The sequence below is a fragment of the Emys orbicularis genome, chromosome 2, assembly GCF_028017835.1.
Source record: "Emys orbicularis isolate rEmyOrb1 chromosome 2, rEmyOrb1.hap1, whole genome shotgun sequence".
NCBI classification, from domain to species: domain Eukaryota; kingdom Metazoa; phylum Chordata; order Testudines; family Emydidae; genus Emys; species Emys orbicularis.
The window spans coordinates 24,044,168-24,068,633 of record NC_088684.1 but is presented as its reverse complement, the minus strand read 5'-3'; positions in this window follow the sequence as shown (position 1 = coordinate 24,068,633).

The following is a 24,466-nucleotide window of genomic DNA, read 5'->3' as shown; positions in this document are numbered from 1 at the left end:
TGGCCACTCCAACCTGGATACAATGGAGGATGAAAGTTTGTTCCAGAAACTCCTTTCCTCTCCCAAGTCCTTTGATAGTTGCCTGCACTCTTTGGCTGTGATTCTTGGATCCCCCTGAACTTTGTTTTCCACAAAGAAAAAGTGGCTTTGTTGTATCATCATCATCATCATCATCATCAGAACTCTGAACTGTCGAGGTTTACCCATTACTAGTTAAATCACAATGTGTGTGTCTGTATCTCTCCTACCCTATGGCCTAAAATTCACCTACAATACATTCAATTACCTATTTCTGCTTTAAATCCTCTGCATTAATAGTTAATGGCACATGAAACCATTTGCCAGGCTGTGGCAATGTTTGCATTAACAGTGGTGGTTTACAGTTAATTGCAATGCTATCATTTTCAGTGGGCAACCTTTGGATAGCTTCCTGTCGGTGGTTTTATATATAGTGTGTGGAAAACTTGGACAAAACTACTGAAGAAAAATAAGCTCCATTCAAAATATAGGCTACCAGAGAAAAGTTTACTTTTGATCTTTCAACAGTTATTTTTAGACTGAAATCACAAAGACAACTACCTGGTGTGTGTCTATATAGGAGGTTAGTAACACTTATTATTAGAAAAATAGGCTACATATATATTTACTTAGGGCAAAATCTTCTTCCCCGAACAAAGCCCAAGAAGAAGGGCTGTGCTGCTCTGGTGAGTAACAAAGGATCAGGGAGACAGAAGCCTCGTCGGAGCCCATACAGTGCTAGCAAAGATGCTCCTCAGCTATTGCACCTTTTCCCACACAGTGAAGAGTAGGTGCTTGGCTGGTGGTTCCATGTAATCCTCATGTCCACCTCACTCACTGCTCTCTGGCAGCACAGAGAGCCCCATGGAGCTCAACTCTGCATAAACGACTTGTATCTTCTCTGCACAACACAACAGTATTCAGGGTGTCCTGGGGTCCTAGCAGGAGCCAGAAGAGTTGGCCTAGATAATTGGCGTGAGAGTGATACAAAAAGCAACAGGGTTAGTGAAGGTGTTGGATTAAAATTAATTTAAAGGGAATGTCACACAGTTTACATTATTAAAGCTAATATATTATTAGTTTTACATTATTAAGATGCACAAATTATGCATTGCAAGTACTATAAGAGTACCTACTGCTACTGTCTTGGCTACATGACAAGCCATAGAGAATGGTACTTCCAAAGAGTGTGTCCATTGTGGACTCTGAGAACAAGCTGTGAAACCTGTGCATGCTACTTGTGGACCACTAAATTTAAACTCCTCTTTAGGTAAACTTGGGGGTTAATCAGAAGATCTTATAATAATTTTCATATCTATATTTAGTACCTATCTTTCTATTTATGGAAGATGGCTACTGCTGGTTCATTTATCAGTATGTGTTAATCATAGCCTCTACATGTGTTTCTTTGACTATGCAAGATCACTTTGGCTCTCTAAAATACTGTAGATTTAAGTGCGCCTCCCTTGTCTTTTGAATAAATCCATAAATCAGTGCTGACCTTGACGCAGGCAGTGTTATTGTTAGAAGCAGAGTACATTCCATTTCTATTGGTCTATGCATTTTACTTGTGACAACAAATGGTCTGTGGACAATTAAGGACATAGCCATTTACTGCTACAGTAATGCAGCCTGCTGCTAGACTCCTTTGAATATCCTCAACAATGGAATTCACTGGCCACCAAGAGGCATGCACAATGCATCCACTGGAGAGCTATAGCAGTGGGCATGCAGCTAGGAACTGTGCGAGGCATTGCCTGGGAAGTGAATTGCACAGTGTCTCCTTGAGCCATCTACACTGCCTCTGGCCAGCGTCTTAATAGTCCTTTTTGAGGCCATAGTTACTAATTGATAGTACCTGAATAATTGGTTTAGAAAATCTTGCTGTACTGAGAACTTATATTTGCATGGACAGCCTCTGTTGCCTACCTAGTCTTGAAAATAAAACCACACGGTGTTCTATCCAAAACTCGGATGTCAGGAAGAGATGGTGTCTTGGCTGGATATACCCCTACATATCTTCAGTGTTGTCACTTTTCAACTACGGTGGAGTCCACCATACGTTAAGGAGTCATAAAACTGTACTTCAGCAGGACTTCCAAGGCAGCAGGTGATGGTACATTCAGGGCAGGTCTAGGCTTGAAACGCTGCAGCTGCACCAGTGCATCTGCACTGCTTGTAGTGCTTCCCTGAAGACTCTACTACTCCAATGGGAGAACTTCTCCCATCGGTGTAGTTAATCCACTTCCGGGCGAGGAGTAGCACTGTCTATACTGGGAGTTAGGTTGATATAATTGCGTCACTGAGGGCTGTGGATTTTTCACATCCCTGAATGATGTAGTTATACTGATGTAAGTCTGTAATATAGACCTGGTCTCAGTTCATCCATTTGGCAGCCTTATTTTTCAGTGGAATTAATGTTGAAATCAGCATATCTGATTATTGGCTATCTTGTGAACACACACTTCTAAAATCTCTCTAGTTGGAGGTGCTGGCAGATGTTGCCTGGGAATCAGGTCTTGTGAAAATGTGTGGTGCCTGACAGACTGCTAGGAAGCAGCTGCCAGTGTCATTGACTGGACCATTTGGATGGTTCCCCCACCCTCACTATTACTTTTAGTGAATTTAGAGTTCATGAAAGTCTGTCAGCTTGACCCCTTCTACATCCTCCATTTATCCACAGAGCAGATAAAGCTGTGGAAGTGATCTCATTTCACCCAGCCATTGCACTTCAAGCCTGGCCTGGATGGAGCAGCTCTAGTTACAAGAGTAGAGACAAGGTCCAAGAGACTTTATTTGTCTCCTGCTTATAAAGGCATAAATCAGAAGTATATTTACTGAAGTCAATGGGCCTAATTCTCTTCTCATGCTGGTGTAAACCAGGAATACCTCAGCTGGAATTAATGGAGTTATACAAGTTTGACAGCTGTGTAACACACTGTTGCCTGTTCTCATGATTTTTATTGCAAGTCTTGCAACATTTGTTTAAAGAGCCATCTCCTGGAATCATGTGTTTACATGAGAATCTCCATTTTCCTTTGTGGAAAAAAAAAACAAGCTTCTTGCCCTTGTGGTTGTAGAAAAAAGCTTGAAATCATGAACCAAGTATTTTTTGAAAAGTCAGAAACTAGAGCTGGACGAACTTTATTGGTCAAATAGTAAATTATTCCCCTTCCTTCCCCCAAAATGAAGTTTTGGGATGACTGAAACTATTCATGAATTTGGGGCAAATTCAGCAAGTAGTTTTGGCCGAATAAAAAATGAAAAAGTTTGAAAAAGTTAAAATGGGTCAGTTTGACACTTGAAATGATGAAATGCTTCAAAATATATAGGTAGATAAAAAGGTAAAAAAAATACCCAAAAACAAAATGAAAGAAAAAAATTATTTTAAATCAAACAAAACATTTTGACCAAAATTATTATTTTTTTTTAAAAATTTGGGTAAGACCCAAAAAAATTACGATTTTGGTACATTTTGAACCAAATTATTTGTGGATGTTTTGGCTCTGCCACCAAACTGAAAAATCAATTATTCCCTCAGCTCTGTCAAAAACCCAAAGACAAATAAACCCCACCAAATTTACATTGTAAGTCTCATGATTTTAAAGGCAATCTCATGATTTGGAGGCCTGACTCATGATTTTAGGATGGATGGGGTTGGCAGTCCTGATGTGCCTTGACTAAATGGAGTTTTATCTGATTCTCACTGATACAAGTGAGCAGAGAATCAGGCCTTCATGACCATTCCACATGTAATGAGAAAGTCCACATGTCACTTGGAATCTACATATCCTGTTGCTCAAGCATAGTCAGGAACTGTCTGACTCTACTACACTGCTGGAGCTACAGGGAAATGGAGGCACTGACTGCACATTGACTGATACACCCATAACTTCAACTTTTTATAAACGATGTAAGTAAAAAACAAATTCCCCCAAAACAAACGTTTCCCCATAAGCTGGGTCTTATGTAGGTACATTTTAAACCCATTTTATAAATTAAACGTCTACAGCTACTCTACCGATATTGCAGCCTATGCAATGGAACAGTGAGTGTATTTATTATGGTATTCAGTTGCTTTCTGCATACTGGTTCCAAATTTAACTGTTGTGGATATTGGCAGTCTTTGTCCAAGGGATCTCTTTTTATTCATTCCATCCTTTTTGTTTGTCTTTAATAAAATATATCAAAGCCACCATAGTTCTCACATAACCTATATAGACATGATTTCAGCTTAGTGTCTGCCAGTTAAAAATGGACAACAGACTACTTGGAATGTGAAAAATCATTTTGTTGATTATAAATGAGTTAGAAATTGATTTACATTTTTCTAAGGTTGATGCGTTTTTTTTTTTTTTGGTGTTAAATATAGTCATTTAGCAAGGGCTTCTGAAGGGAGAGAGGCAAGTATTGACACCAACAAAGTATCTGAAAGATGGTGATTAATAAAAAACAAACAAAATCCCTCAAACATTCTTAGATGCAAGGCAAGGAGGAAATAGTCTTTGAGAAATGGCAACAAAAATGCAGTTTAGGCTTTAAGAGCAACATGTTAAAGATCACAATTAAAACAAGGAGCATAAGCTGACTTAAAGAGTGCTAAGTGCATTCATAGTGGGATGAGACCCAGAGTACACCCTTTCTTCTTGTTTGGGTCACTCTTCAAAACCAACGTCATGTCCATGAGAAGCAAATTTATAATCCACCAGATAAATAAAGCCATGAGTACTGCCCCTGACCTATTTGTGTGAGTAAAGTCACTCATATGGATAAGTGCTTGTGAAGTGCCTGCTATTCTGGCTGACACAGGAACTGAATTGAGGGCCTGCAGAGATAAAAACCTGAGCTGCTACAACTTGAACTAAGGCCCAATGACTTTTCAGCTATGGCTGTAACAGAAACTTATCCACTGAGTTTCAGGCACCTGTAACATATATGCATCAGCAGGCTACATTTGCCCTAAAACCCCAATCCTGCAATCTGACTGAAGTTAACTAGGTTCTGCATGAGTGCAGGGACCCAGCCATGCAGATCAAATTGCAGGACTGGATCCTAGACTTTGATCCTGCAAACATTTAGAGCTTGTCTACACAGGAAAATTTACTGGCATAGTTATACAGGAATAAACTATCCCATTATAGGTTTGCAGAATAACTCCTTGTGTGGACGCTGTTATTCTGGAATAAATTACTCCACTTCCAAAGTGGAGTCATATGCATAATTTTGCTCATATGAGTGGTCCTATTTATGTCAATAAGGCTAGTCACTGGAGTAAAGTTATGCATGTGCTTAAGCTTTTGCAGGATCAGGGCCTTAAACTGTTAATTCTTTAGGGTAGGGATTGTCTTTTGGGTATTGTACTGTTGGTGCTAACCAATAGGTAGGACAAGAAAAGGGAAAACAATATTCACCAAATTTCTTTGACAAATTTCCCAATATTTCTTGGAAAAAATTATATTTTTTAATTATTTTGTCCAGCTATCAAGCTGTGTTGATAATTTGAATCTATTTGCAGATATTTTATGATTAATTTTACAATATATTTCTATGTTATTTGACAGATCTCTCTTTTAATTATTGGTCCAAGACTATGAAGGACATGGACTCCCACACTGGATAGTGTTGAACATTCCAACCTTTTGTCTGTCCAGAATTGCCTAGGACAGAGCTGTGTAAGAAAACTGTGCCTTGTTTTTTCACCAGCCAATAATGCTAGTGCCTCGGTGAACAAAATGTGGTTGAAGCTGCAGCTGAGCGAATGACCGTTCATTGCAATGATTTATAATCTGTTACTCTCTCTCTGTGTTCTAGTTTATCAAGAGAACCTAAGTAGGTTCAGAAGTTCCATTCATATAAACACTTCAAATTCAGATGCTTCTCAATCCTGTTCTCATATGCAAAACTGGGCAGGAAATTACATAAGATCAAGCTTTCGTGCAAAAACCTCTTGTGCTTCTTGCTTCCAGTGATGCTGATCATACCAGCTCAGCCTTTTTTTTGTGGTTCTACATAAAATAATTGTTTTTGATAGTGAAATTTTGATTAGTTTGTTATCATGTTCATCTCTCCCTGGCCCTAACTTGTTAGATTCTCCTTCAACTTGATCCAACTCCCATTGACTTTAACGGAAGTCAAGCCTCTCATAGTCATAGATGCTTGAGGGAGAACTGTGCCCAGATTATTTTACCTTTTCCAGACCCAAAGAAGATTAATTTCCTTTAATATCTTTGCTCATATGAAGAAAAATGCCAGTGATGGTGGGGATGGCATATGTAATATACACTGTTGACATCAAATATCATCAATAAATAGAGGCCGGTCTAAGTCCTAATGTTCAGATCTGGATCCAGACTTTCCACATGCTCTGTAGAATACTCAGATCCAAGGTAGCCTTTCCTGTAATGAACAGGAGAATCCAAGCAGTGTGAATGCTCTGAGCACATTTTGTATGTCTGTCAATCATATGGCTTGATCAGATACTCTAACAATATGGCTATTACATAACATAGTAGTCAAATTGTAACACTGGTATGTCAAAACATTTCATGAGTCTAAGAGATAAGACTAAGATGACCATGGCCAGATCTAGAGGTTTTCCTGCTCTAGGCAAATCAGAAAATGCCTTTCCCCCTATTCAACAGGACTTTTGGGGAAGTTGAGGGTACACTCCTGGGGAGTGAAAGGAGCTTCTCTGTTGCTTTGACTTGCAGGCTGAGTTAATGTGTTCCTGTATTGGTATGTCCGGATAGTAATCATTGTTTTATTGTAAGTTTAATTACTTGTCACAGAGCAGTGCATATGGACCTCACAATTATAGAATGTTTTGTTACCCTATTCTGCCTACACTGGTTTCAATAGGAGTTGTTGGGTACTCTGCACTTTTTAAAATAATTTAAGTACCCCAATATAGAGTTAAAGTTTCTAATGTTAAGCACACATTTCTGAAAATCTTGGCCAAAATGAAGACAGATGCTGCCCCTATAAGCTTATAAGAAAAGGATAAAATGGAACACACAGAGGAAGAGGTTTGGAAGATTTTATATTTATGTTTAGTGTGGTTCACTTCTTGTTGGTACCATGGAAGAAGTGGTCATTGGGAGGTACTTGATTGCAGGGATGATGGTGGCTTGGCAAACTGGAGGGAGACTGTGTCTTATTAGTTAAATTGTATACACAGGAAAAATGCTTAGCTCAACAATCATTATTATGGTAATGCTCAAAAGCTTCAACCAAGAAGGGGGCCAATTCACTGGGCAAACAGATAGTTAGACAGTCCCTGCGCTGGAGACAAGCAATTATGTTAAGTCTAAAACCTAGCTGAGCATATGTTGCTCTAGTGCAGAGAAATGTCAGAGAAGATACCTAGGAAAACAGTAACTCTACAACCAATAAAGACTTCTCACAGGCCCCAGTTTAAAATAGAATGAGTATTAATGGAAAAAGGTGAAATCATTATTTTTATCTGTGTTGTCATTTGCTAGCTTGTTCTAAATGTTGGCATGTCAAGTTAACTCATGGGATTTTTTTAAAGCTTTCTGCTAAGGCTAAAGGGTTGGTCTTCTGATGATCCATGAGTGGGATGCCTGCTCTGATAGAAAAGAAGTGCTACATCTTTTCATCTAGGAGATGGGTTATATTCCTGTCTCTGCTAATGATGTGCCCTAGCAACAGTCATCTAATGTCTCACATCTGTTTCCCCAGCTGTAAAACGGGGGTAATGATACTTAACTACCTTTATAAAGTGCTTTGAGATCTACAGATGAAAAGTGCTATATAGCGTCTAAGTATTAGTACTAAACGATCATCAGCTTTTTCCTAGGTAGGGATGGATAAACCAGGTTGGACTGGATCATATCTCAACACTTTCCTCAAACCAACCTGAACATGCATTTTCTTTTATGTTTGAATATACTTGCCCTACTGCCTGTTACTATCTATGGTACTTACATTGTCCCCATAACTGTTGCATCTGAACACCTCACAAGCTACCCCTCTGAGGTAGGGCAGTACGATTATGCTCATGTTATGGATGGTGAACTGAGGCACAGAGAGGTTAAGTGACTTGCTCAAGGTCACACACGTGGTGGATCAGGGAATTAAACTCAGATCTCCTGAGTTCCAGTTTATCACCCTTACTCAATAAACTATCTCTGAGTGACCTAAAGCCCTCCCTTTCAGTGACCTCAACAGCCCTCTCCCTGGATTCTTGCTTCTCGTCTCCATGCCCTGCATTTTCTTATCTGAAGTGGACCTCCCAAACCTTTTGAGGCTTTTCTGTGACTGTTTCTAATACCTACAAAAAGAGTAGTTAAGAAGTAAATCCGTCTTTTACAAGTGAATGGAAAAAGAGCAAGTCACATTAAGTACCCCAAGGTATGGAAGTTATAATAACTCAGTTGGAAAAAAAAGGTAAACTGGGAGGTATTAATATTTTTTATTGGGAAAACTTTACAAAAGTAGTTCAGGCAACACTTTGATAGCTATACTAGCCCCTGCAGGCTGACTAAGAGTATCTACATCATCATAAATTGCATGGCATTAGTTTCCATCTAGTCCCATAAAATATGTAATTTGTAATCCACCTCATCTTGTTACTGTCACCCAAAAAAGCCTGGAAACTGGAACAAAGCCTAAGCAAAAGGGCTCTGCTCCAAAGAAACTGTGCTGAAGTAGAATGAGGCTAAAGGAAGGAAACCTTGGAACATGTGCGTCGACGTCTGTTGAGCCAACATGTTGGTGGACAATACCTGGATATGGGCAGCGGGGAGCAGAGTAGTTCCCCTCTAATGTAGAGTGTTGCCTTTGGATATGTACACAGTTGCGCAGTGCCCCCCATTTGTGATGCAATAGGGAAAGCCACCTCTGGAGAACAATCAGAGAGCAAAGGAGGTCTCCCCCAGCAAACATGCAAGGTAATATGGAGTTCCCCTGTACAGATTATCCATTGCTAGCCCTCTACTGCCACAGAAACCCAGCATTTCTGCTATGCTTGGGTATTGTGTCGGTGCAGGAGCTTGCTCATAATTTGGCCCATAGTGCTACTCATGAAATAGAGGGGGAAAGGGACATAGGAGAGTTCACTTCTGCAAGTCCTTACTCATGTGAGTAGTCCTTAGTCATGTGAGTAGTCCCACTGACTCTTCTGGGATGAGCTGCACAAATGGGCTTGTAGGATCAGGCCCCTGTCCCCATTTTCCAACCAAAGGAAGCAAAGACGTCAGTTTTTGTTGGCACCGTTCTACTTTCTGCCTGAGAATGAGCTTGGTGAGTTTTCACAGCGCCATCTCATGGGATCATTATGTTGGATGTTAAAGAGCTGAGACCACAACTATATTTACTGCAAAGATTCCATCGTGTTTTGTATTTAAAGTTGTGACAGGGTGTACCAGGCTTTCATGAGCCCCTACTGGAGGCCCCGCTGCTCTGCCGCACCCCATCCCAGGAAACAGTTCTCAAAGAGGAGAAGATGGACAAGTATCAGACCTCTGGGCTTGCCTAGGGTGGCATCCCAGGAGCCGCTATTGTGGAAACCAGTGAGATCTGATCCTCCAGCAGCTAGAAGGGCTGGGAACCAGCAACAGACAATCAAATCCCAGCAGGCTGAAATAAAAGTAGCTGCCTGCTATTAGCAAGTCAGTTCCTTGCTGGAAGCAGAGGAGCGAGGCAGGGATGCTCCCTAGGTTGCAGCCAAAGCAGGTAGGCCCAGGCCTAGGCTCGTTGCAGGCTATAATCAGTGGCAGGAGTTCAGAGGGAACCCTGCTGACCCAGTCCCAGAGAGGGAAGTTAGCCCAGAAGGGTAAGAAACTGTTTTATTTATAATTGGTCCTGAAGGGCAAGGAACTTTTATTTTGAGTTTGCGATGCCCTGGAAGGGATTTTGGACTGTCTGATCTGGCTGGCGGTAGGGTTGCCAGGTGTCCAGTTTTCAACCAGAACACCCGGTCGAAAAGGGACCCTGGCGGCTCTGGTCAGCACTGTTGACCAGGCCATTAAAAGTCCAATTGGCGTGGGGCTGGCAGGCTCCTTACTTGGCTCCCAGGAAGTGGCTGGCATGTCCCTGTGGCCTCTAGGTGTAGGGGTGTCCACGGGGGCTCCGTGCGCTGCCACCTCCCCGAGCACTGGCTCCGCAGCTCCCATTGGCCATGGTGCCTGCATGCGGAGGGTGGGGTGGGGGGCAGTGCACAGAGCTGCCTGGCTGTGCCTCCGCCTTGGAGCCAGAGGGACATGCCAGCTGCTTCTCAGGAGCCACCTGAGTTAAGTGCCACCTGGAGCCCGAATCCCCTCCCACACCCTGCCCCAGCCCAGAGACCCATCCTGTACACTGAATGCCTCAGTCCCAGCCTGGAGCCCCTTCCTGCACCCCAATGCCCTCATCCTCGGCCCCACCCCAGAGCCTGCACCACCAGCTGGAGCCCTCCCCCTCCCACACCACAACCCCCTGCCCCAGCCCAGAGCCCCCTCCTGCACCCTAAACCCCTCATTTCTGGCCCCAGCCTGGACCCTGCACTCTAAGCCCAGAGGCTGTACCCCTCCCACACCCCAACCCCCTGCCTCATCCCGGAGCCCCCACCCACACTCCAAACCCCTGGGCCACACCCCTCACCCTGGAGCCCTCTCCTTCACCCCAAACCCCTCATCCCCAGTCGCACCCCAGAGCCCACATCCCCAGCCAGAGCCCTCACCCTCTCCTGCACCCCAGCCCCCTATCCTAGCCCGATGAAAATGAACGAGTGAGTGAGGATGGGGGAGAGCGAGCGACAGAGGAAGGGGGGATGGAATGAGTAGGGGCGGGGCCTTGGAGAAGGGGTGGGAAAGGGGCAGGGCCTTGGGGTAGGGGGCGGGGCAGGGGGCAGGGCAAGGGTGTTCGGTTTTGTGTGATTAGACAGTTGGCAACCCTAGCCGGAGGGCTGAGCCACATAAGGTCTGCAGAAGCTGGCTGACAGACTGCAGGAGATGCTGGAAGCTGGAGACGGTCAGCACCCTGCCCAGACCCAAAGAGGTGCTCAAAGATGTAAGTGCAACCCATCACAAAAGTATATTTTTTAAAGATGTTTGTTTTCCAAAGTTGCAAATTGATATTAATCAGGTTAACTGGGGTCTTGTTAAATTAGTTCTTGCTGTGGATGTGACATGCTTTTATTGGATTTTCTAAAACTTGTAATAATATTGCAAAGTACTAGTGAAATCAGGTTGCAAAGCAATGATTTCCTTGGTTTGTCTCTTCATTAAAATGCAGAAGAGAAATAACTAAGAAGTTTGGATTGCTGTCTGGTTGAGTTTTGTTTAAATCTGGAAGCAATTTGTATACAACTACAACTTGATTTGATTAGCAATATATATATTTTAATTGCTGTAGAAAATTTTTGAAAATGCATGAAGGCATGCTGGGACCAAATCCAAACTTGGTGTAAGGGGGCACAACTCCCTTCAGCCTGATCGTGATCCCAGGTCTGTACAGCATAAGTTATCACTATTGATTTGTTAAGTACTGGCAAGTGTCCAGTGCTGTAGAAAACATAGATATTAATAAAGTCCTTGCCTCGCACAATCTAGAAGACAGTGTGTCCCCACTGTATTGACTTCAGTGGAATTCTGCACATGGAACACTTGCAGGATTGGGTCCTCAGTTCCTCATTCCTTTTGAGGAGATATTGCAGCATTTTCAGTAAGATCTTTGGTTGGTGAGGAGGGCCACACAGTTACCATTACATATCCATTAGAGGACCGTTCTCCAAAAGAACTTAGGGCAAGTTTTTTTTCAAGGGCTCAGCACTCACAATCAAGGCCAGATTTTCAAAACTATCCAGCAGCTCCCATTTTACTACATATGGCCAGCTTTTTCTAAGCAGCTTGTCATGGCTGGATACTCTAGGTTATTATTCTTATCCCCACTTTCCTTTTTAGAAGATGAGCACTGAAGCTCAGCAGAGCTGAGTGACTTGACTAAGGTCACAGACTAGAGCCCAGTCAAGTACTTCACTTACTATTTAAAGCTTAAAGATGAAAGGAATATTTTCAGAAGTAAGCGTGGAAAATTAGCACGTATCCAAGGACTAGCCTTAAAAAAGGGATACATCAGACTGCTGTTGCTATTGAATAATACTTTCCACCATTGTACAACAAAAACATGGGAAGCTCTACATTTCAATGGCTCTAGAACAGCATTTTTCAAACTTCGGGTCGCGGGCACTGGATCGCTTTGGTCAGCACTGCCAACCGGGATGTTAAAAGTCCCATCGGTGGTGCTGCCCAGCTAAGGCAGGCTAGTGCCTACCTGTTTTGACACCGCTTTTGCCCCGGAAGCGGTCAGCAGCAGGTCTGGCTTCTAAGCAGGGGGGCAACGGGGCTCCGTGTGCTGCCCCCGCCCCGAGCACCGGATCCGCACTCCCATTGGCCAGTTCCTGGCTAATGGGAACTGGGGGTGGAGACGGTGCCTGTGGGTGAGAGTCACGTGAAACCACTTGCGTGCCTCCGCCTAGGGGCCGGACCTGCTGCTGGCCGCTTCTGGGGCTCAGCGCAGTCCGCGGTGCCAAAACAGGCTGTAGTCTGCCTCTGCACCCCGGCTGCACCGCTGACCGGGAGCCGCCCAAGGTAAGTCTGTGCCCCAACCCTGTGCCCCAATCCCCTGCTTCAGCCCTGAACCCCCCCAAACCTGGAATCCCTTCCTGCACCCCAAACCCTTCATCCCCAGTCCCACCCCAGAGCCCCCTCCCACATCCTGAACCCCTCATTCCCAGCCCCACTCCACAGCCCTCAACCCTGCACCCCAATCCTTTGCCCCATCCCTGAGCCCCTCCCACACCCCAAACCCTTCATCCCCCACTCCATTGGGTAGTGGGCATCAACAATTTTCTTCAACTGGGTCCCCAGAAAAAAAGTTTGAAAACCACTGCTCTAGAAAACAGGTAGGCTCACTTTACTTGGCATGTGCTAAGGAACAACTCTAATGGTAGATGAATGACGAGAGGGCTGTATAACTTAACAGTAACAACTACGTTTATGAAGGCTATTCACAGCAGTGGTTCCTTAGCACATGACCATTTCCACGTTACACCCATTTAGACATGTCCTCCCCCATTTACAATTGCCAGTAAAAATCCGGTAGTTCTTGCCAGAAAGATAGGCAGTTTGGATAGTGATTCCATGCTGGCTTCTCCTGAAATATGAAATGTCCTCTCCGTTTCCTCTGTAAAATAATACTTCTCGACTTCAGAAGGTGTTATGAGGATAATGTCTTAATGTTGTGAGGCGCTCTGATACTATGGTGATTTATGCTGTGTAATCAGATTGCAACTTCAGAAAGCAATCCTGGTGGATCGATGATGTAAGTCCCTTCATCCACCCTGACTGAGGGATCATTTTGACCCATATATTTTGATAGATACAACTATGCTAAATCTTTACATAACTTTGAAAAATATTTACTTTTGTTGATACACCTTATATTATCAATAAGGCTGCAATGCTTTGGAGGTCATGGAAGTCACAAATTCCGTGACTTTCCGTGACCTCCATGACTTCCGCAGTGGCTGGTGCATCCAGTGGTCCCCGGGGCCAGCCACACTGGCTGCTGCTCTGGTGGCCCCGGGCAGCTGGCTCCGGGAACCGCCAGAATAACTGAGCGCCCAAGCAGTGGTTCTGGAGGTGCCCTGGGGTCCGCCCAAGCAGCAGTGGTCCCAGGGTGGCTGGAGCAACGGCCCCAGGGGCGCTTGGAGGCTGTCCAGATAGCGGTCCCCAGGAGTAGCGGCCAGGCGGGCAGTCAACTCCAGCACTGGATCAGGACCTCCCCACCCCCAGTAGGGGCTCCCCAGAAATAGAGATTTAGTCAGGGGTATTTTTGGTAAAAGTCATGGACAGGTCACGGGCCATGAATTTTTATTTATTGCCCGTGACCTGTCCATAACCTTTACCAAAAATACCCCTGACTAAATCTTAGCCTTAATTATCAAACATGAACATTGAAAAATCTAATTTGCTAGGCATCTAATTTGCTACTTATTTACTCTTTACATTTCTCTCAATGGGAACAATAAAACTAAACTGTTCAATTTCACTTGCTTTCATTCACTGCCACAATGCTGTTATATTTTGGTTAACAGGATAGCAGAGAAACATTCAATAAACCTGTTTTTAATGGAATAGATAAAATCTTTGCACATGGAAATATTTATTTTTGTGTGAGGTATGATAGTTTGCTTATTTTGTAAATTGGAATTTACACTTTGGGATTATATGGAGTTAAATGTGCTAATGTTGATAACGTATAATGATCCTAACATGACTAAAAGGGGTATTTATGGGGAAAAGGGTACCTAACCTACCTCAGATATGAAATCTAAAAGTGGGCAACCTTCCCTTATCTGCCTCCTCTAAACCTTGTTAGGTTTGATATAGGAAGGATACACGGAATTTGATAATAAACATCACGTTTGAGGCTGATAGCATGGAACCCTGACTTTTCATACTCAATTAAAATATTGCATCCCAAGATCGAGTAGCAGAAGTGGTGTGTTTTTAGTTTGGCAGGAAATACATTTGCTGTGCTTAGATTGTTAACGTGTTATAATTACAGTTATCCCAAAGTAGAGATAAGCCAGACATCCAAATTTCCCACTTGAAACCTGTCTCTTTAAGGATCACTTTCATTTATCTTGCAAAAACTCCTTAGCAATGGGAATTGGGCAGCGAACTCCATGAGGGCCTTATGTAAATCCCACCCAACATTACTAAATGGTGTACAGCATACTCACACTTAGCTTAATAGACACTCAGTGTCTATTTCCTCTGGTTGTGTGTCACTACTCATGGAATAAAGTCGGAGTTCTTTGGTGGACAAAATAATGCCTCTGAATTCTCCTAGATATTAATCAAAGCCTATATTTCATTGGTACATATTGGTTACCCAGAGTTGTAATATAAACTACTTATCTCTAGATCAGATATGAAAAAGTATCATTTTATAGGAAAATCTAAAAAAAGAATATTTAGGACTGATCACTGGAAAATAGCCTCTCTTAATATGTATTTTTTTCCACCTCAGTATAGACAACTCCTACAGAAACACTAAGAACATAGGCTACTAAGCTACATGGAAGAGTGGTCTGGTCCAGTATGGTAAATCCGATACTAGATGTTTAACAGGAAAGTGATCTTCCCATTCCAATATCACATGATCAACTGTGCAATATTATACCATGGGGAGAAATTTCCTCCTGACCCAGCTGAGATCTGAACCAACTCCCATTAAAGTTAATGGAAAGATTCTTCTTGAATTCAGTGGTAGTTGCATGCCCTGATACAGAAGGTTTGGTAAACCCCTGTAACCATTATCCTAGCTAGTGGAATTGCAAATGCTCGTTTTAGTAATGTACATGTCTAATCCTTTCTTGAATCTCACTAAGCAACTTTTCTCATACTAAGGATTATAAAAACAAAACTTTCAATTTTCCATTAGCCTGATGGAGTCTGGAATAAAAACTATAATCCCTCAACTATAATCCCTCAACAGGAAGTACACAAACTTTGACACACTGGTCTCATCCTTGCTACCACTGCTGTGCAAATGTAAGGGGACTGTTGCCCCCTTACTAACATTCAGTGGGGGTGTTTTGATTGGCTTTGCTCCCAGTACTAAAAGGGGAAGGGTCGATGGCAAATCAGGAGCCTGAGACTGACAGTCCCCAGGAACAATGGGGAGAGGCCAATGCTCCAGATCAGCCTGATTGACAGGGTGGGCAGGTTAATCAGAGGGTCAGGAGGCAAGGGAGGTCCCGTCCTCCGTGTGAGCTGGAATTGCCTGGGTCAGACTGAGTGGGGCCGAGCTAAGGCGAGAGCAGGGGCCTGAGCTAAGTTGCTGGGAGCAGAGCTGCAGCCCCAAAGCCAGAGCACAGCCCAGAGAGAGCAGACCTGCCCTGGGAGGAGAGCTGCAGCAACCAGAGCCAGAGGGGCCAGACAAGCAGCCAGGAAGCAGGTCAGAGCTGGGAGCAGAGTCACAGAAGCAGCCTGCAGAGCAGACCTGTCCTGTGAGCAGAGCTGCAGCAACCAGAGCCAGAGAGGCCAGAGAAGCAGCCCAGGGAGCTGAAGGCAGAGCAGCAGCAGCAGCCGGGCTGAGGCAGAGTGGAGCTGGAGCTGGAGCCGTCCGGAGCTGGGTGCGGTGAGCAGCTGGGGAGAGTGAGGGGGACCCTGGCAGTGGGCCCAGCGCAGGGAGACGCCTCAGCCAAGAGGCCTTGCAGGCCAGACTTGAAGGGGGATCGTAACCCTGACAGGGCGGGGGCGACGCTGGGAAGAAGGGTCCTGCCACCTAGAGCCTGAGAGCGTGTGGCCACCGCCAGAGCAAGTGTCCAACCCACAGCGTCTCTGCAGCACAGCCAGGGCCTGAGAAGGAGGCCCGGGACCTACAAGGAACAGACTGTGAACTGCCCTGACGTTCCAGAGACACTGCTTGTGATGATCCCTGCCACAGAGCAGGGTGATGGGTTTTCCTTTAACCTTTCCCATTTTTCCTTATTCTTTTTTAAAAGTAATTGTTAATTAAACAACTTGTATTTGCTTTAAATTGTATAAAATGATCAGTGGGTCAGGGAGGTGCCCAGTGCAGAGAGAGTACCCCGGAGTGGGGACACCCTAGCCCCTGTCCTAGGTGACCACAGCAGGGTTGGGGGTCAAGCCCCCCAGGAATCCTGGGCCCAGCCTTGTCGGGGTTTACGAGGACTCTGCCAGACAGGAGAGTGGAAGGGGAGTCCTCAAGGGCAGGGAGGCCTCTGGGTAAAGGAAGTGGGAGCGAGGACTCGGATCCTTTCGCTAGCCCACTTCACCGGGGTAGTGCAGAAGCCAGGAAAGTTCCCCACAATAGCGGGACCATTCCCCCGCTTACACAAATATAGGTCAATCCCTGCTCTTCTGAAGCCTAAAGGCAACCACTTCAAATAATGGTTTGCTTATTTTTATATGTATACCCCCAATTAATCCTCCTTGGAATCTATGATAATATGTTTGTCATTATTTCTCTGATAACATGGTACATGTGGAAGCTGCAGTGGTCCGTAATTAGGAGGCCTGTAGAGAAATCATGCAATAAGGCCATGTAATCAGGGCAAGTTTAAAATTAGTTGTTGAACATTAATGAAAATCATTCTGGTTATGGGGGCCTGGCTTGGTTGCTATGACATGCCCTCTCTATGCGTCTCCCAGGGTATACAAGTGTCTCAGATTTAACTGAACAGCACAGAACTACTTATAACTGTTGGAGCACACATTTGAAAGACAAACAGGCTCTTAAAGGTAGAGTTCTAATAATAATGAGCACCAGAACTTGGCTCTTGGCACTAGGTACCAGAACCAAGTTCCAAATTAAGGCATTAATAAAAGATCTGGAGCACTTCACCTGTTGTAAAGTGCATTATATTGTAGATAACAAGCTGCCTGATTTCATTGTGCTGCCACTACCGGCAGAGTTGGAGGGTTTTCTGGGTTGTCTTTATATCAAGGCATGTGCATCTACCATAAATAAACCACTTGTTTCCATTAGTTCTTTAAATTTCTTGCCTGTTAAGAAACCTGTGTCCTCAGGTTTTTTTAAAAATGCATGCTGCTGGCATGCAAGTTGTTGTGGACATTTTCTGGACATTTTCCAGGACTTTTTTGACTGTCCACATGCAAACACACATGGATAGAAACATGATTATTTTATATGTTTATAATACCTTATAGAATATATGTGTGGTGTTCATATATGGTCCCTTAGCTTTATCCTAAAAGATGCAGCAGGTGAGTACAGTATCTCACCAGAACATCACATCCTGTTGTGTGTTATCACATACATAAAACACCAGTGTGTTTCTTAGGTCTTTGCAGTCAGAGGTCTAAATACCACTAGTTCTGTTACCTCTCATCCACATCAGTTTTATCAAAGCTCACATCACCTATACTACCAATAGCCTAAACTGGAATTAATCTCTGTTTCCAGACTCATTGTTAGTGCTAATTCAGAGAAAATGTCATTGTTGGAAGAGGTATTGGATGCAGCCTGGGTAACAGGTTAGGAAGTTGGCTTTAGTTGGAGCTGTGGTAGGAATATGGAAACTATACATGGAATAAGTGGAAGCTACCTGTAGTGACCCATCTGTTGTTTTCAACAATGTTGTCCAGCAGTGCAGAGTGGATAATAATAGATGAAAGCTGACCCAACTATGATGGATGGGAAGGAGCTCTTAAAACTGGAGAGAAACCAGTTAGTTTTTTAAATTCAGCATACTGGTCACTGAACAGTTATATTTGGAATCTTTTTTCCATGTGTGAGAACTAGGTTGTTCAGGCACTAGCAGGCGCAGGGTGCAGGGAACAGTTTGGGTGTGACACACTTCCCCCAGCCACAAAAAGCCAGTTGTGTGGTCCCTTCCCCAGTAGTTGCTGCTGGCAGATAGAGATATGGAATGGGCATAGTAAGGCCTGCTAGCCATGAAAGCAAGAGCAGGAGGCCCACAAATCCCCATGCCACACCCTTTTCTGCCACAGGAAAATGATCATAATGGATGTTCCTTGTTCACTGCTTCAAAGGAAGGTGACTCCCCCCATCCACCATGATCCTTGTGTAGATATCCTTTGGAGGAAATTCCTTCCAGACCTTCATAAGTGAGCAAGACCTACTCTAGGTAAGCACCTGATGGAGTAACTAATGATGGTGTTGGCCATTGTATACAAATATCCTATTCCCCTCCAGTTTTGTTTTTTCAAAAACGGCCAAGAGAGGAGGGAATAGTTGATCAACATGGCTGCCTGACTGAGATGTCTATATTTATGCTAACAGGAATGATCTTATGGTACTACTTGGTAACCAGACCTCTTCCATTCTAATTCATATTTGATTCTCCCTGACACAACTTTCTCTAAACTTTTTTGGGTGCAAATTCTTATGCTTAGCCTTAGGCCAAAAGCAACTTTTCTTGGAAGCACTGAAGGAAATTGCCCCAGCTATCTCTCTTCTTGAGAAAGGTACTGAAAACTGAACATATTTCTAACATTTCCCAAAAGTGTCTAATTTTATGTCTCTGGAAGCCATAGCTCAAAAAGAGCTTGGTTTAAGGTCTTTAGCCTCCTAATGCACAAAGCCTGATCTGATGTCCATGAAGCCAATGGAAAATCTCTCATTGACTTCAGTAGGCTTTGGAATAATGGCCTTTGGCCCTCCACAGTCAGCACAGAGGATAGATTTGACAGAACCTAATGTAAAAATTCAACAGTTATTAACATTGTATTAAACTCACTTGTTGTGTTAGCTGCTACAGAGGCTAATGGGGAGGTGTGCCAAACTGTGTTTAATATTTTTTATTGAAAATTTTTGTTTTCAGGTTTTTATTTTGTTTTGTTTTCAGGTTTTTTTCCTTTCTCTTCACATCTTTTCCCCTCCCTCTCCCCACCTCATACTCCCCCCCCCCTTTTGGCAGGGATGGAGGAAGGAAAACAAAACAAACTAAAAAAAAAAAAACGTATACAAATTGTGGTATGTGGGGGAGGGAGGAATGGAAATGGAAAACTCAATAATTTTCTGTGAACATTTCCAATTTCTGAAAATGGCCTTTTTTTGACAAAAGAAATCTTTATTCAAAATTCGCTTTCCCTGACACTTATACACTCCAATGGCCTAGCCCAGGTGCCCCTAGGAAATGGTGAAACTTAGTTTGGGTTAAACTTATAAATGCGTGTTTGAATATGACCGTACATGAATACTCAGGAAGTGAGAAGTGCTCGGTTTGCCTAGCTCTGCTGGCAGCAATGAGCTGCATGAAGAGACTAGAAAAATCTGCTTCCCAGCATGACTCAGAGTTGGAAATTCTTATCATAATGTATTTGAAAAGCTTTTTTAGCCCTAGGTGCACAATGAAATGGGTCCCTGTTACCATTAAATCACCTCCACATGATGACCTGATCATACCCTCCCCCTTCATTTGGGGAGGATAAGGTATGGGGAGAGAACGAGAACTAACAAGACATCTGCAACCTTACAAAAACAAATCATATGGTCTTTATTTGTAATAACCCTTCTCTTTTGGTTCCTGTCCTACACCACTGTTTGCTGTCATCACTTGCAGTGTCATGTCTTATTTGATCTACAAACTTTTTAGGGTTGGGACATGTCATTTTATAACTTTGCAAGTGCCGTGTATATATACAATGCTGTATAAATATGGCCATGGCTTCCTAGGACTTCACAGTTGTCACTGTGGCTGTCTGGTTATTTCTGGTTACTTCAAAAGCACAAGCTCCTACAGTACCAGCTGAGGAAAAGAATCCTCATTCACTGTCAGCTGTCTAGGGCCTATGACACACATCCATCCAACAGAAGGATTGGTACCATGGGTACCACAGATACCATGTGAACACATGCTAGTTAATTAAAATATTAAATAATTAATTATTCTTTAAAACTTATTGTAATTGTTCTTCTTTTAGCTCCGTACTATAGACCATTTATGTATGTGGGAGCCATCCCTTTGAGCAAGGGTACAAAAATGGATTTCATGTCAGGAGCAAAAATACCACTATTACTAAGTACATGTAACTGAATTAGAAGGCCTGGGAATGTGACCTAACATCAGACTAATAAAACAAGTCAGATAACGAAACTGCTTTTTCCAAACTTGAAGATTATATACAATTTGACACAACTTAGCTCTTTGCAACTGAAAAGAGTGAAGTGTCAGAAATGCTGTCTAATTTTTTTTAAGCCTGTGGCCTATGCAAAGAGCTAGTAACATACTGGAATGATTTGAGTGAGTGTACCATAAAATGGCTTGGATTTGCTCATCTGGCTTCAAGTTCAGAAGAATGACCAAGTTGACTTATGTTCTTAACAGCATAGACCCAGAAGGGCTCGAGCAGATGTCGCAGGCTTACTCCAGGCAAATACACAAGGTTTTGTGGTTTCTCTTAAGTGTTTGCTAATATCTACCATATTGCAAAGTCAGATGTCCTTTCTCAACAGAGCTGACTATTCATAATACAATACAGATGATTTCATCTGTGGTTGGGGCTTTTCTTTTTCTAGTAGAGCTGTGTAAAGTCTGAAATGCTCAAATTTACATTCTAGCAGCATTGTTGAAAAATCCCTCTAACAGTTCACACCTCTGGTTTGTTATACCACGGTCCCGCCTATGACCCTATACATATTCTTGCCCAAGTAACTAATTTTATTATACTTGCTCCTTCAAATAAAGAACTGAATTAGACAGGAATTTATTTTGGAGAAACCTTTAGAAGTAGAAAGAGGGTTTCTTTGTTTGTTTTCAGAGCAGGGATTTGAGACTTCTGGATTTTACTCCTGGCTCTGGCACTTGTATTATGATCTTACTCAACTCCTGTATCCTGCATGTGTCTCCATTTCCCCACCAATTACATGGAAATCAGGTTATGTTATTTTGGCACCTTAAAGGAATGTTGTGAGGCATAATTAATTAAGCAGTGGTTTTATTCTTATCATTTCTCTTCCAGTGCTGACCTAACTTCCCTCCCAAGTTTCCTGATAGGAGCAAACTCCTGAATAAATAAGTTTACACTTCGGGTGAAATCCTGGCACCATTGAACTCAATGGCAGAATTTCCATTGACTTCAAAAAGGTCAAGATTTCACCCTTCACTTTCATCTCAGCTTTCCTTCATTATAATTGGGAGAAGTGAAAGACACTTCTTTGCTGGTCAAATTGCTGATGGCGAATTTGTCCCAAGAGAAACATACAATATACATTTTCCCTTCTGATCCTAAAAACATTGGAAAAAGCAAATTCCCCCCAATTTTATAATACATAGTGGGATTTAAAATGTATTTTAATGGCTTTTGTCTGTAATGAACCCTGTTTAAGATGCTAATAATTTTTGACAAGGGCTTCTCTTGTGTCTGGCTTTTGAAAGGCAAACCTAGTACATATAATGGCCTTGTTTTAGCCATGCAGTGGATTGAAACCAGCAGAAGCTGATAGTAAACAGCTTTTCTCAAAGTGTATGTAGTTCATTTCTCATTCTGATTTAATCCTGCTTTGGCTCTTTCTGCAAACTGGGAAAGCGCTGCTTAAAAATAAAATAAAACTGAGACATATTCAAACTCTTTGCTTCAACTTTTTTTCTCTGATACCCCCTGCCCCCCAAAAGGGACAAAATTATCTCTAATGGAGTTTTGATAGCCTTATTGGAACATGAATAAATACTGCAGAAATGATGTAGGCTGAAGTTTTCCCTAACCTAGCAGAAGCTGAGCATGAATCTTGACAAGGAGAAGACTCCAGGTTCACTCTTAGAGATGTAGCCCAATAGCTGAAGCCTAGGGAGAAGGGGACACATTTAGGAGTCTGGGCTGCTCCAGAGTGTAGACTGCTGCTGGTGTAAATTAGAGCAACTCCAGGGCTGCTCTAATTAACAGTAGTCTATGGACTGTGCCACAGTTCAGAGCAGCTCTGATTCTCATGCCTCCTGGATCAGAGCTTGGGAAGGGGCCACTGTAAACGGCCCTGGGCTGTGCCTATGCCAGGAAAATTCTCCCCTGGTTCCTTGAAGCACACTTCCAGCCTCTGCATGTTGCCAAATGTATACGGACCAGGGCGAGGGATAGAATCTGTAACTGAAAGTACTCGCTGTGGCTTTCCTCAGCTAATTGCCAGCCTCCTAATGTGCTTGAATTGCCCTTTGTGGGGGCAGAGGAGAAAGCTTTAGGTGTGGGATAAACCAGAACAAATTGAGAACCAGCCTAAACCTATGTCCATCTCCCTTGTTTCCCCTCTTCCTTCCTTCCATTGCGTTAATGAGAAATAATAAAATGGTAACAATCCTTAGCACTCTTCATCTATAGATTTCAGAGGCAGGGAAGCATTTGTTGGCCCAAACTTTCAAACACTATTGTCTAAGGTTAGGAACCAAAATTCATGTTAAATAAATGGCCTAGCTGAGCCCCTCTGAAAATTGGCAAAAAGAACGAGGAGTACTTGTGGCACCTTAGAGACTAACACATTTATTTGGGCATAAGCTTTCGTGGGCTAAAACCCACTTCATTAGATGCATGCAGTGCATGGCTCTGAAAATTAGTTTACTGTCATCTAGGTACCAAAAATATGTCTTGGTACTTAACTATTTTAGGTTTTGGTTAAAAATCCCTATACTGTGATAAAATTGGACACCTAGATTTGAAGATTTAAATGTCTACAGCTAGTGGTGCAGGTAAGCAGCAAAGCTGAGAGTACACCCGAACTTCCCCATTCCCTAGACTGGATCTGCCTTCCTATTCACACTCACTCTCATGTCCTTTCTCCCGCAGTCCCTTTCCTCTCACTTTCTAATTCCAAGCAATATTCCTTTGTCTTTCTCCCCCTCCCCACCAATCTGCTCCCCCTTCAGCTTTCTCTCCAGTTCATCTGTACTTCTTGCTTCCCTAAGCCCTAGTTCTGTTCACTTTTCTTCTTTCCTGTCTATCCCAGTCCTGCCGTCAACCCCAGCTCAGCCCCATTTGATTAGTTCTGCACCCACAGCCCTGTTTCTGCTTTGTTATCTCCTTCTCCAGCCCTTCTCACTTTGCCACGTTAGACTTATTTTGCCCTTGCTCTTCTCTCCAGATGCAGTTCTGCTCCTGCCAGTCCCACTGCTTTCCCTGCTCCCTTATATTGCATAAGAAATGAACCCCAGTAGAGACTTGCTGTGGAGGGTTAGGCTAGATTCCAGCTCAGTCCTCTCCAGCTCCTCACTGGAAGAGGAGGAGGCAGAACTGAGATCACGGTTGTCTGGCACCATCCCTTCCCCATCCTCCAATGAAGAATTGGAGGGAGTAGAACTGGGAGGCAGCCTATTTTCCCACAGTGTAAGGAGCCAGCAACTGTTTACAGACTCTCCATGGAACCCTGGGATGCCAGAGAGGGAGGACCTTCTACGTTAGTCCTTGTTCTATCTGATAAGTCATCTTTACAATGCACTGTTATAAGACCATGTGGTCTTGTTTTTGTGGTAGGTAAACATCAAAGCAGCAAATCAACAAGTAACGTTACCCATGTGTTGAATGATAAGGACTCTGGATTTATCAGAGAAACCAAGTGCCAACAGAGCGTTGGACTTCCCCTCTGCCTGTGTGGTGGGACAATCCACCTTTTCCTCTCTGATTTGAGTGTTTAATTAAAAGTTACTTGCTGCATATGTGGAAATCCAGCTACGGCATTTATCATGAGGCTCCTGTTCTAGTACTGCATCAAAAAAAGGAGCAGGTTTATTCTTGTTTTCAAGTGATAACTCTTAAAATCTCCTTTCATCTTTGCCGCCTACTTCCACCCCCATCCCAGCTGGACAGCCTCACCTCTTCTCATTTTGAGCTGCAATATCCAATTGGATTTCCCTTTCACTCCCTCTGCCAGCTCCAGTCCCCACCCACCCCTGAGCATAAACAATGATTACACACATTTAAAATGAAAATGGTCATTTTCCTTT